This window comes from Eleutherodactylus coqui, chromosome 9, assembly GCF_035609145.1.
Source record: "Eleutherodactylus coqui strain aEleCoq1 chromosome 9, aEleCoq1.hap1, whole genome shotgun sequence".
NCBI classification, from domain to species: domain Eukaryota; kingdom Metazoa; phylum Chordata; class Amphibia; order Anura; family Eleutherodactylidae; genus Eleutherodactylus; species Eleutherodactylus coqui.
The window spans coordinates 146,691,381-146,704,537 of NC_089845.1; positions in this window are offsets into that span (position 1 = coordinate 146,691,381).

The window sequence follows — 13,157 nt, forward strand, 5'->3', positions numbered from 1 at the left end:
CGCTCCCAGCCCCCCGCCGGCCACCGAATCTTTAGAGACGAGTGGGGAGATACTCGGCTAAGGCACTACTCGCTCGAGTAATGTGCCTTAGTGAGTATACTCGCTCATCTCTACTCACTACCACTGCCATATATACTAAGGACTGCTTAGTATTATACGTGCAGATCAGTAAGGAATACAACGTGTGCCAGTCTCAGTAGTACATGTAGTGGCCCACGCAGAATTACAACCTGTTATTAACGCCACATAGGACTCAACCCAACAGACTGCCCTGCACCCCAACAGTGATCCACACTGGCCCTAACACCCTGGGCTCCCCCAGCATTCAATGCCAAACTACTTGCTGCAAAATACTGATAAATACCAGTAAATATGAGGTATTAGTTACTATTTTCTCCAGACTACACAAGGTTGCAGCTCACATCAAGGGTTGCCTTGGGAATGCTAGGGAAGCCTGGGGTGTCAGAACCAGCATGTCTCACTGCTGAGGCGCAACCTGCCCTGCTGAATCTTATATGGCATCTTTAAGACGCCGTAAGCTTGCATGGTGCACTACATGTATCAGTGGGACTTGTCACCCGTTCTACGCCTTATATGTGCAAGTATAACACTAAGCAGCCCTTTCACGCAATATGTGGTAGGCGTGTGAGTGGCTGATCATCAGTATATGGCACCTGCCCAATACTTCTCCTTTATCGGTTCGCCCCGTCTTCATGCTGAGGGATGTGATGTATTTGTCAGCCCTTGTATTTTGTATCAGTGTACTATATTCAAAAACTGCAAGTGGAACAATTTGCGCCGCACAGACTACGGTACGGATTCCCATATAAAGTAATGGGATGTGGATTTGCCACAAATGTGAACATACACTAAAAGGAAGTCAAAGATGAGGCAACATCACTGCAAGCGGGGAGATAGAACGGTACACAAATATGTGGAAGCCAATGCCAGACTCACCTGATGGACCAGGGAGGACAGGATTTACTCTTTCCAATCCACTTTCTGACGTCTGAAGACATTCTCATTGAAGGCTGTATAGCTCCGATGTTGGAAGACGTCTGGCAGGGTCTTCTTACTGTATATTACTGGCCGCTCTGTTGTCGGGGGCCTCTCCAGCATGTCCCATACCGCAGTACTGGCTCTAGTCAGCAGATGGCGCCATTGTATAATGGCAGAAAGAGAGAGCCCCCTAGGAAACCCTGAATCTACAATTGGATTGCAAAGGGTTAACAGAGCCCGCAGGGTCTGGATCATGCTCCACTTCAGCTGATACACCCTTGTATGTTTAAATAATTCTGGTGCGCCCACATGGGGGTGCTTCAACAGGAACTTTACTGTAGAACTTGGTGACAACGAGCAAACAAAGTGTTTTATGAGCCCCGTTTGGTGCAGAGTGCTAAGGCAACAAAAATGCAGTCCTAAGCTCTAGCTCACGACCTGAAGGTTGCAAATTCAAGCCCCGTTTGGTTCAGGTACCTGTTGGCTCAAAATTGACTCAGCTTTCCATCATTTCGAGGTCAGTAAAAGGAGTACCGAGCTTGGTGGAGGGTTACAAATAAATTACCTGAAAGCGCTGCGGAATACGTTGGCGCTATACAAATATCAAGATTTTTTTTAAATCTTATATAGCAAAATAGTACAGGTAGTCACTGGGGGCAGTGGCGTATGGCAAGCGGCAATTTAGTTGCCTTGGCACAATTCGGTCTGCTTGAAGGCACCATCCAGGTAATATCATTGGTTGTACTCAGGTTACTTGATAATAGACATCTAAGCACTCGTAAGAGATGAGATCACCATGCTGGCTGTCACACGTGGGAGCACAGGTCAGCCTACTCTTCAGCGTCTGGAACTCAGTACTGTGCAGGAAGGTCCTTATTTTAAGGCTCTACTACAAAACAAATGCAGTTAATATTGCCATACTTCTCTGCACTCCTTTATATTACACGTAGTCTAATTCTTAAAGTGACAGTACGCAATTGTAATAAACATTACTAATAATAAAATGTCGACATGCTGGGACCTTACATACGCCTACAAAAGTACAAAATGCAAAGTGGACAATTAATTCCCTGCATAAATAAAGTGCAAGTGCATCCTAATTAATAAGCATCTCAAAAGTAAGCTACTGAATATATATATATATATATATATATATATATATATATACACACATACGAGTGTATATATATATATATATATATATATATATATATATATATATATACATATATATAGTAGTATGCATCATTAGTTTAAGACACTAAATGCTGCTCTGATTGGCCAGTCAGGACACAGGTGCAGTACCTGCCAGTTAGATAAGCATGTAGTGTCTTAGACTACCGATGTGCACTAATGCACAGTGTGCATCAGTAAGTCATATAGGGGGTTCGGCTATCTTTGCTTATCCAGGTCCGGAAGATCGCTTTAATAGAGCCATCCTTCTATGTGGAAGAAATGTGGGTATATCTTTTTGCCTTTATTTATCTGCTATGTGGATGCAATATGGACTTATTTGCAGAGGCGTAACTTGAAGCTCCCGGGCCCCAGTGCAAAACCTGTAACAGGGCCCCCAACTATAATGCTTCATTCATAGTACTGGGCTCCCTATATGGAGAGGAGAGGCCTTATGGGCCCCCTAAGGCTTCTGGGCCCGGGTGCAACCGCATCCCCTGCATCCTCTATAGTTACACCAGTGCTTATTTGATTTGTGGTGATGCAGGTATTTATTTAGTTTTATATATATATATATATATATATATATATATATATATATATATATATTGAGCTTTACCCATAACAAATTGAGCTGGGAAGCTGTAAACTGCAGGGTGTACTTGTCTATTTTTCTATATTCAATGATGCAAAAATCAACTAGCTATGAATTTAACTTATCTATTTTTTCCAATCCAAAGTGAACCTGGCAGCGTCTCCAAAGACGTTCAGTGTGGAAGAGCATAGGACCGTAATCAAGGTCATGTTTCTTCAAGGGAAAGGTGCAAAACAGATCCATAATGAAATGTCACAAACTTTGGGTGACCGTGGCCCTTCATGTGCAACAGTTAAACGTTGGGTTGTAAATTTTAAAACTGGCCATTTCGGTGTTGAAAATGAGAAACCCAGTGTTACGTCTCCTTGCCTGCCATGATCATGGAAGACTGCCGAATATCAGCCCAAAGTATTGCTATCCAGCTACATATCTGCGGATATCACATGAGACAGTTGGTGCCATTATCCACAATGACTTGGGAATGAGAAAGCTTACAGCCAAGTGGAGCCCAAGACGTTTGACAACCAAACAGAAGAGGAGACGTGTGGAGACATCGATGGCTGTTTTAGAGCATTTTGCAAGAAATGAGTCAGGTTTCCTGGACAAACTGGCAACTGCTGATGAGACACGGATCTACTGTTATGATCCAGGGACAAAGGAACAGTCTAAGGAACGGAGGCACAGTGGTTCCCCCAGGCCAAAGAAATTTTGTGTGCAAAGGTCAGTGCAGAAGCAAATGGCAACCATTTTTTGGGATAGGATGGAAGTTCTGCTCGTGGACTACCTCCCAAAGGGTTCAACCATCAATGCAACTAATTACTGTTCATTATTGACAAAGCTGAGGCAGGATATTAAGGAAAAATGTCCAGGGAAGCTCTCCAAAGGTGTCATCCTGTTGCATGACAATGCACCGTCATACACTGCAGGTGCCAATTTTGCAAAAATGACCTCCTTTGCCTTTCAGCTGATGCCCCATCCACCTCATTCGTCCGACCCGGCTCCGTCTGACTACCATCTGTTCCCCAATCTCAGAAAACATCTAAATGGACAACAGTTTGGGAGGGTTTTGGAGGCAACTAATGCTGCACATGAGTGGTTTGACCAGCAATTGGAAGATTTCTATTTGCAGGGACTTAAAAAGCTGCAGGAGAGATGTCACAAGTGCATCAACATCCTGGTGGAAGATGTAGAACAGTGTGGCAGTTTCAGCTTCCTAGCTCAATTTTTTCTGAGTAAGGCCCAATACTTATCAGCACCCCCTTGTATATGAAAATCACGGAAGCAGAGCCTGATCACTTGATTTCAAAAGCCCTTCACATAAAACACCCTAAAATAATTTCATTAATTACATAATACTAAAAACAGGACTAATTCACAAACAATCGTCACAAAAAATAAAAAACCTTAGGGCTCCTGCACACTTGTGTTTTTCTTGCGTGTTTTTTTTCACGCGAATGTCAATGGGACTTTCTAATGTTAAAAATGCAACGCAAGTTTGTGCTTCGCAATTTTTGTGTGTGTGTTTTTATTTTTAACATTAGAAAGTCCCATTGACAATCATGTGAAAAAATGCTGCGATATTGTGTGAAAAAAACGTGCAAGAAAAACGCAAGTGTGCAGGAGCCCTAAGGGTTTTTATTTTTTGTGCCGATTGTTTGTCAATCTGCAGGTCTGTAGGAGCCCTTAGAGCTAAACGGGAAAAGAAAAAAAACATTTTCACACACCCTAACCCACCCATGAGGGATTAGTGCCCTTATAAGGAGCAAAGTGAATTTCTGGTTCACTGTAATGTAACCACACACACACACATATATATATGTATATATTACCCTGTGATACTTGACCAGGAAATATATACAAGTTTGCTCCCAGAATGTGTTGCCGACCAATGAGCTGCTGACAATGATGAAAGGATATTGGGGGATGAGCGATCGCGTGGTCATTCATCTCCCATTTAGATAAAATGGGCCTGTGTAAGGTCCATTTAAACAAGAGCTGATCTCATTGATCTGCAGTCATCATTTGGCCCCTATCGAGCTGTGTAAAAGAAGCAGAAAGCTCATGGACCCCAATGCTGTTAATTTCGTGAAAGGGCTAGATCAGACAGTTGGCTAGTGCCACTTTAAGGCCTCTTCCACATGACCATGTGCGTTTTTACATTCGTCCGTGTTCGCTAAAAATTAAAAAAATGAAGCATAGCCGCGATTAAGTCCTGATCTTTAACCGCGGAAACCCAGCGATCAGAAGAAATCCTTGGAATGACTGCTAAAGCTTAAACAGAGCCAGATGTCTTCTTTTCCCGACGTTGGATGCAGCTAAACTTCCTCCCTTTATTTTCAACTCCCATAGGAGTCTATAGAAGCTTCCAGCATATAGGGCAAGACCAATATTCAGACACAGCGTATAAAATCGGCAATAGAAAATGGCCACCGATGTTCTATTTTTGGCAGCGCAATTGTTTTACGTGGCTAAAAACCGCTCATCTGAATGAATACATTGGAATCCAACGCTTCAGATGGTTGCGATTTTTACCCGATTTTTGGACGCAGGCAAATAGCTGCATCTATACAGTCGTGTGAATAAGACCTGAACAGCATGGGTCACATTCTGACCTTTCTACCCCATTGGTTACTTTTTGCCATAGGTTATTGCGCATTGTAACTCAGAAATTAGGTCGTTATGATATATGTTACAAGTCATAGTTTATTATTATTTAACCCCTAATAAACGCTGCAGCCTTTTTGCATCCAACTCCTCTATGTGGGTCTCGTTATTTTAAATTAGCATGGTTTGGGGTGAATGAATGTGACCAGGGGCGTAACTAAAGGCTCAGGGGCCCTGATGCAAAATGTGAGCTGGGGCCCCTCCTCTATCTGTATCTGTACCCGTACCCATACCTAAACCATGCTGCACAAAGACATAACTTGAAGCTTCTGGGCCCCAATGCAAAACCTGTAACAGGGCCCCCAACTATAATGCTTTATTCATAGTACTGGGCTCCCCATATGGAGAAGAGAGGCCGTATGGGCCCCCTAAGGCTCCTGGGCCCGGGTGCAAGCGCATCCCCTGCCCCCTTTATAGTTACGCCTCTGAATGTGACTGTACAGCTGTATTTAGAGCTACAGTAGTGTGAACCAAGTCTTTATATTGCTATGTATTTTTTTCAAATAAATACAGAATTTATTCTATTTATTTTTGGGGGAAAATAGGAAATTTCTGACCTGGAATGATTTTGAGAAATCTCTGAGCCCTGAGCTCAGGAAGGATAAGTATAAAGCCCAAGTCATGCCCATACGATGAAACCTTCCTTGCTGTCTTTCCATTAACTGTACATGTCACAATTGATTTTAAATTGTGTTTATCTACATTTTGTTAATTTAAACCTTGAAATTATCTCTTAAAGCAAGGCCCTTTGTTCTACAGTAATACTCGAAGATGAGATGTTATTTTACGGTGTTGTCAGATTTTTTCTAAATCAAACCCTCCCTGTCACATATAAATAGATTGCTAAAGATACATGCAATAACCTGTCAGTGTCATGCATTCTTCTCTATAATCTGAATGACACTGTACGTAATAAAATGCTCACTTCAATACATGTCTGTTGTACTGTGCTTAACTCTGGGTATAGCTTAAGATGCATTAGAAATATTGTCTCTGTTATGCACACACAAATACATCTTCAGATGCCTGTAAACAGCGCTGATTAGGAAAGAGCTGCTTGTATAACCGAGTAAATGCATGAAAAGGTACTGCTGAATACTTGATCAACATAATGCACCTTTCTTGCCCAAATTGAAAAGCGTACTTTTCTTGTCCAAATTGGGGATGAAAACATACAACTTTGAACTTTATATTTCTGCTTTGCTGCCAGAGAAGGAGTGCCGCCTGAGGAAGAGTTCTTACCTTGCCTTATGGATGGTGCGCCCCTGTTTGGGGCTACCCCAAGAATCACTCTTGTAGTCTACAATAGTGCAATGGGTTATGTGAAAGCTGCTTGAACAGACCATTTCACAGGATTATCACACAGAGTTACTCAAAAAGGAACAGATTTAGAGATTTAAGTACAAAAAAGCTACAAAAGAGAAGTACACAATCCACACATCACCAAAAAGAAGAAGGTTGAAAGTTTTTTTTATAACATACCAGTAAGTTCCATTTTCTGCCACATTACAGCACTGGAAGTCTCGTTGACAGTTTTATGGTCTCTAAAATGAATATGCATTACACCAACGCTACCTTTGTATCTATATAACTTACTCTATACACAAAACTCACCAAAGAGTAAATTAAAACATTGGTACGAAATATATAATGGAGAAGCCTCAGAAGACCCCAATAAGCAGAAAAAAGCCCACATACTTAACTGGGAAAAGGAACTAAAAACTTCATACGATCTAGATTACTGGACCAAAACCTGCAACTGGGCCCATAAATGTACCTTAAGCGCTAAATTACTGGAAGTCCATCAAAAAACTCTGACGAGATGGTACTATTCCCCCTTGAGACTGGCCCAATTATTCCCAGTAACTCCAGGGAATTGCTGGAGAGACTGCAACGAAAAAGGTTCCCTCCTACATATTTTTGGGAATGCAACTATCTCTGCCCACTATGGAATGCGGTTCAATGAATTTTCTGTGCGACTTGTAAATTTGCTTGTGACGAGGCAGCTGTTTTTGGAATCAATGCCGGAATTCACGTTGCACTTGAGGAATGGATTTACCCTTAGAAAACTCAAGCACACAATTTCTCCTCTAGTATCGCCATTTTCCTATAAACTTAAAACAACAAGGAACAGCGCTGCAGTGCGGCAGAAAATGGAACTTAATGGTATGTCATAAAAAATGTTCAACCTTCCTATTTTCAGTGATGTGTGGATTGTGTACCCGTCTTTTGTAGTTTGTTTGTTATTAAATGTTCAAATCTGCTCCTTTTTTAATAACCCTGTAGTTTATGAAGAAAATGAGGGGTGAAAAAGTCATATGACTGGAGTTGTGATTGCTGTCAAGACTTATTGATGCATTTTTTTTTGGGGGGGGGGGGGGGGCTAGCCTGCTAGCCTGCTATTCATGTTGATGAATAAGTTACTGCTGGCTATGAGAGGAAGGTGTCAGAACACGCAGGGCAAAACAGCTTGCTAAATATGAACTGCTCCAAGTACCCATTTTGACCACCGCAGAATATTAGAACCTGATCTGATGAATCACGTGGGCATGTGCATCACTTATTTCGGGAGGAGATGACACCAGGACACACTATGAGAAGAATAGCAAGTTGACACAAGCAGCATAATGCTCTAGACAAAGTTCTGCTGGATAACCTTTGGACCTGGCATTCATGTCGATGGTACTTTGCCATATGCAATGCCAGCTGTTAGGAGGCCATGCCATACTGAAGTGCCATCAACACTTTTATCATAAAACAGGAAATTGTCTCCAATCACAGCACAGACTCTCCCAGGCTGGGTCTTGCTTTGATCTTTGACCAGGTTGTAGAGAAAGCAGTCTTCCGAATGACGCTGGCCTTTTTTGGTACTAATGAGAATCTCCAGACACAATACATAGCTACTGGCTCTCTGGGACAACAGTCTTTCTTAGATTCACCAGCCTCTATGGCTGTCTCTCTTTCTTACAGATGACTCCTCTGAGGGCTTTCAGTCTCTCGTTAGACCCCCTCTTGATCTACACATTAGTAGCTTAAGCTTCTGTTACTCTCTCATTGTATCATTGTATAGGCCCAATCCTCCGCTCAGTCTCTCAAGAGGTCTCCCTGTCTCACATGCGCTTGATGCACATACACACACATGGGATGCCATAAGAGGCACTCATAAGGACTCATCTCAATCCCCACTTACATACCCTGAGCACAATGTTTATAGTTTCTCAACTTCCACCATCATGTCTGCAAAGGGCACTAGGACAAAGGTCCCCACTAGAAATGAGCGAGTATACTCGCTAAAGGCAATTGCTCAAGCGAGCATTGCCTTTAGCGATTACCTGCCCGCTCGAGTCTGAAGGTTCGGGTACCGGCGCGGGGGAGCGGTGAGTAGCGGCAGTCAGCAGGGGGGAGCAGGGGGGAGAGAGGGAGAGAGAGATCTCCCCTCCATTCCTCCTCGCTCTCCCCTGCAGCTCCGTGCTCGCCGCCGGCACCCGATTCTTCAGTCTCAAGCGGGCAGGTACTCGCTAAAGGCAATGCTCGCTCAAGCAATTGCCTTTAGCGAGTATACTCGCTCATCTCTAGTCCCCACTAACTGACACCTACTCCTGCAGGAAGAAATGCTCCTAATGTACATGCCAAATATGATCCCGCCCTATAACGATAACAATGTACTTATATTACCAAAAATATCAATTCCCAGAATAGGCCAATTAAAACAACCTTTATTCTAATGCTAAAAAGGGGATAATGATGATAATTATCAGTCTTTCTTATCTATATAGTTTACTACAAAGGCATGAAAATTCCTAGTACAAGGAATGCAAACTGGTACAAATTCAATGATCTGGCCATATAATAAATCTATCCCACCCTCCTTTGCAAAGCACCCATTCTGAAAAGGGGACGCCACATGTAGAACTTGCCCCTGTGTATGCCTATTATAACCTATACAACAGTCCAAAAATACACCAACATGTACTCATGATGAAGATAACATAGATACTTAATGTTGCAATACATTTCTGAAACCTGAAGTTGGAGGTTTCCTCGGGGCACAAATCAAGGCTATCTATTACCATAGTCAAAAGTCACAAAAGAGTGACAGCATGAGTATAACAATAGTTGAATCTATACATGGATAGATGGATAGAGATAGACATAGATGGAATGAACCTTAATATTTGTATAAGACGTTGCGTAAAGTTCTCTTCCATTACTTAAAAATAGATTGCTGTAATAGCATTGAATTAAATGTAAAACATAATTGAAATTTCAGTAAAAGGTGTAGCCATTGTAATATATCTAAAGATTTCAATAAGTGATTATTACAGCCAGATTTTGGTATAGATAGAACAGAGAAGGCACTGGAAAAAAAAAGCCAACATCGAAAGCATTAAAAGATGATTGTAATGTAAATTAACCAAAATCATATGAAAGAATACACCTTGATGAAAAGAATATGTCATAAAAGATATTACAAAGAGTACAAGTGACTTAAAGGGGAAATTTGCCTTTACAAAGATCAGAGTAGTTAACAGAAACACTAAAATTCAGATCTTCGGAGTCTTTACTATGCGCCCCAATCAGTAATCTCTATTCCCCATATGCATGAAACCTTTTACACGTGCAGGCTGGGAATTTGGCCCAGAGACTTAATTTATCTGAGAAAAAGTAAATGAATCAGAATCAAAGTTACTAATTATTTGGTATAATGTTATGCAGATCTATTCTTTTGGAGGTTCCTAGACAAATGATATGATCTTGTCATTCGAGAAGAATGCATACAGATTAAAGTGGGCCTGTCACCACGAATAAAACTCCAGAGCAGTAAATCACAAATGATTTATAACTCATGAAGTTCTTCCGGATCATTTGATTACTTTGTATATTAAGTCTTTTGTTCAAGGTGAAAGAAAAAAGCTTGAAAGCCGGGTTGAAATAAACATCTGATTGTACCGTATAAGAAAATACAGAATGTGGGCCAGATACTTTTTGACAGATTCATAAGATTCAACCTTCAACAAATACTTTTTCTTTCCTAATTATCTGTAAAATAAGAAAAAAACAATAATATAATGAAAACAAATGGAATAGAGGGGCAATCTCGACTGTTACACTAACGGACATTAATGAGAATATTAGCCTTTCTTTGGGAAGAAAATGCTATTCACCTTAAAAAAATGCAATTCAAGGTGTGGTCCACATCCTGACCCTCAATACAAACCTGCACTCTTGCCTTGGCCGTTTTCATGTCCATATCTGGAAAATTGCTGTTGTTCCTCTTTTCGTAGACCTAGATTCAGTTTTCTAACTACAGCATGATCATCCTTGGTTCTGCAACCCCAATCAGATTCTCTTAATGGTATTGACATTAAATATCTTAAAATATACCTTAAGGGGAACCAATCACCTTCCTACAGCACCATAAACTAAGTTATGGTGCTGTTAGAGGAGGTGACAGACAGCTGGGTGATATATTCTTTATATTCACCCACTCTATGCTTTACGTGGTGCCCGCCACTGAAGATTGAGCGCCGCCCAAAAATGTAACTCCTTTCATATTACCAAACTCTAAAACATAACCTTTATTGATACTAAAATGTGTTTTAATAGGTTTTAATAAAGGTTATGTTTTAGATTTTATATGCGTGTACATTTGTATTTATATATGCCCCATTCAGATCTGTTTCATTATGCCTGAGGAAGAATCCTGAGAGGTCCGAAAGTTTGCAATAAGATCATGTATTTTTGATAGCTATTAAAAGATTACTAGTAGAGATGAGCGAGTATACCCACTAAGGCACATTACTCGAGCGAGTAGTGCCTTAGCCGAGTATCTCCCCGCTCGTCTCTAAAGATTCGGGGGCCGGGGAGCGGTGGGGGAGAGCGGGGAGAGGAATGGAGGGGAGATCTCCCTCTCTCCCCCCAGCTCCACCCCGCTCCCCGCCGCAACTCACCTGTCACCCGCGTCTGCCCCCGAATCTTTAGAGATGAGCGGGGAGATACTCGGCTAAGGCACTACTCGCTCGGGTAATGTGCCTTAGCGAGTATACTTGCTCACCTCTAATTACTAGGTTTCTCTTACTGAGAACAAGCACACTTTGCTCTACTGGGTAACACCATACCAAACTTTTTTTTAGATTTTGTATTGGTTGGCTCTGTTTCTGTGATTGTTCTGAGCCTCGAGTTAAACAGAAGTACCAATAGCTGGTATTCGGTAGGCAGTTGTAGTTAGTTGTACTATTTGCTTGTTTTGTTGGTGTGAACTGTTACATAGTATCTATCCTTGAGTAAATATTTTTTTTTATTTTTGTTTCCACATTTCCTTATTCCATATTGTATCCTAAAAGAACCTGGATGCCCTACCTGTGACCCATTACATTGGGACCACCACCAGCAAGACCAGAATTATGTATAATTATATTAGGGGACAATACAAGGATCTCTCCCATGATCTGTTTATACCCAGTACTGCGACAGTAACAAGAGGACATCCTCTACGTCTAGAGGAAAGAGGGTTTCATCACCAGCACACAAGGAGGTTCTTTACTGTAAGGGCAGTAAGACTGTGGAACTCTCTGCCTGAAGACGTGGTGATGGCAAAATCGATAGAGGAGTTAAAGAGGGGACTAAACTTTTTTTTAGAGTACTATGATATTACGGGATATAGACATTAATTAACCAGTGGGGTTGTTGATCCGGGTCTCAGAGTCAGGTAGGAACTTTCAAACGTTGATCCAGGGATTATTCTGACTGCCATTATGTAGTCAGGAAGGATTTTTTTCCCCCATAATGGGCTAAATTAGCTTCAGCCTCATTGGGGTTTTTTCCTTCCTCTGGATCAACAATGGGGGTGCAAACAGGCTGAACTGGATGGACTTTATCTTCTTTCAGCCTAACAGACTATGTTACTTTGTAAAAAGAAACAGATGGGGAGAAATCTGTTTCTTCCCACTTTTTCCATTGTCTGGGCTATTGCAGAGCATGCTGGGGCATGGAATATATATTATCAATGCTGAACTACAGCTCAGGTCATTTACATAGCGCTATCTGTCCATCTCCTTGACTGTGGGTTCGAATAATGAATTGTAGAAATCCAGGCATAATATCTATAAGGCTAATAATGTACTGCAAGAAAAGGGATCTTTAACAAAATCCCCATGCATATTAATATGTATTTAAATGCTGATTTATATATGTGTTTATATGCATTTTTGAACAGATCTTAGCCAATGCTTTGCAACTAGTGAAATCTGCAGCAAGGTTAGAAAATGTATTTAAATCAAGTATATATGAAAAATAAATTTTTAAGACTGTTTTTTATTTTTTTAATGTGGTAATTATGTATGCAGTTCACTTTTAAGCTTTACCGTGTAGACTGGGACACGGTTAGCAGAGCAATTTCATTATTATTAGAAAGTGAAGGATTTATTGTATGACAGCTCAATTGTACTGTTAAAAGTATAGTTTAGGCAGGATAGTAACATTATACACAGGCTCATATGCAGATCACCTGCCACTCCCTGCTCTTTGGGAGAGGATGCAGTACTGCATCTACAGTATTTATGGAGATTGTGTTAGTGAATTGTGGCTTTTCGATCATTTAAGAGTCAGACCCTTGATACACATTAGAGTTTAATTGTTTGAACCTGTCAATAACTGGACAACTCTTTGATATGTATGGAAGCAGCTCAACTTTCCCCTGACATATGATGTTGAGGGAAATAAGGAT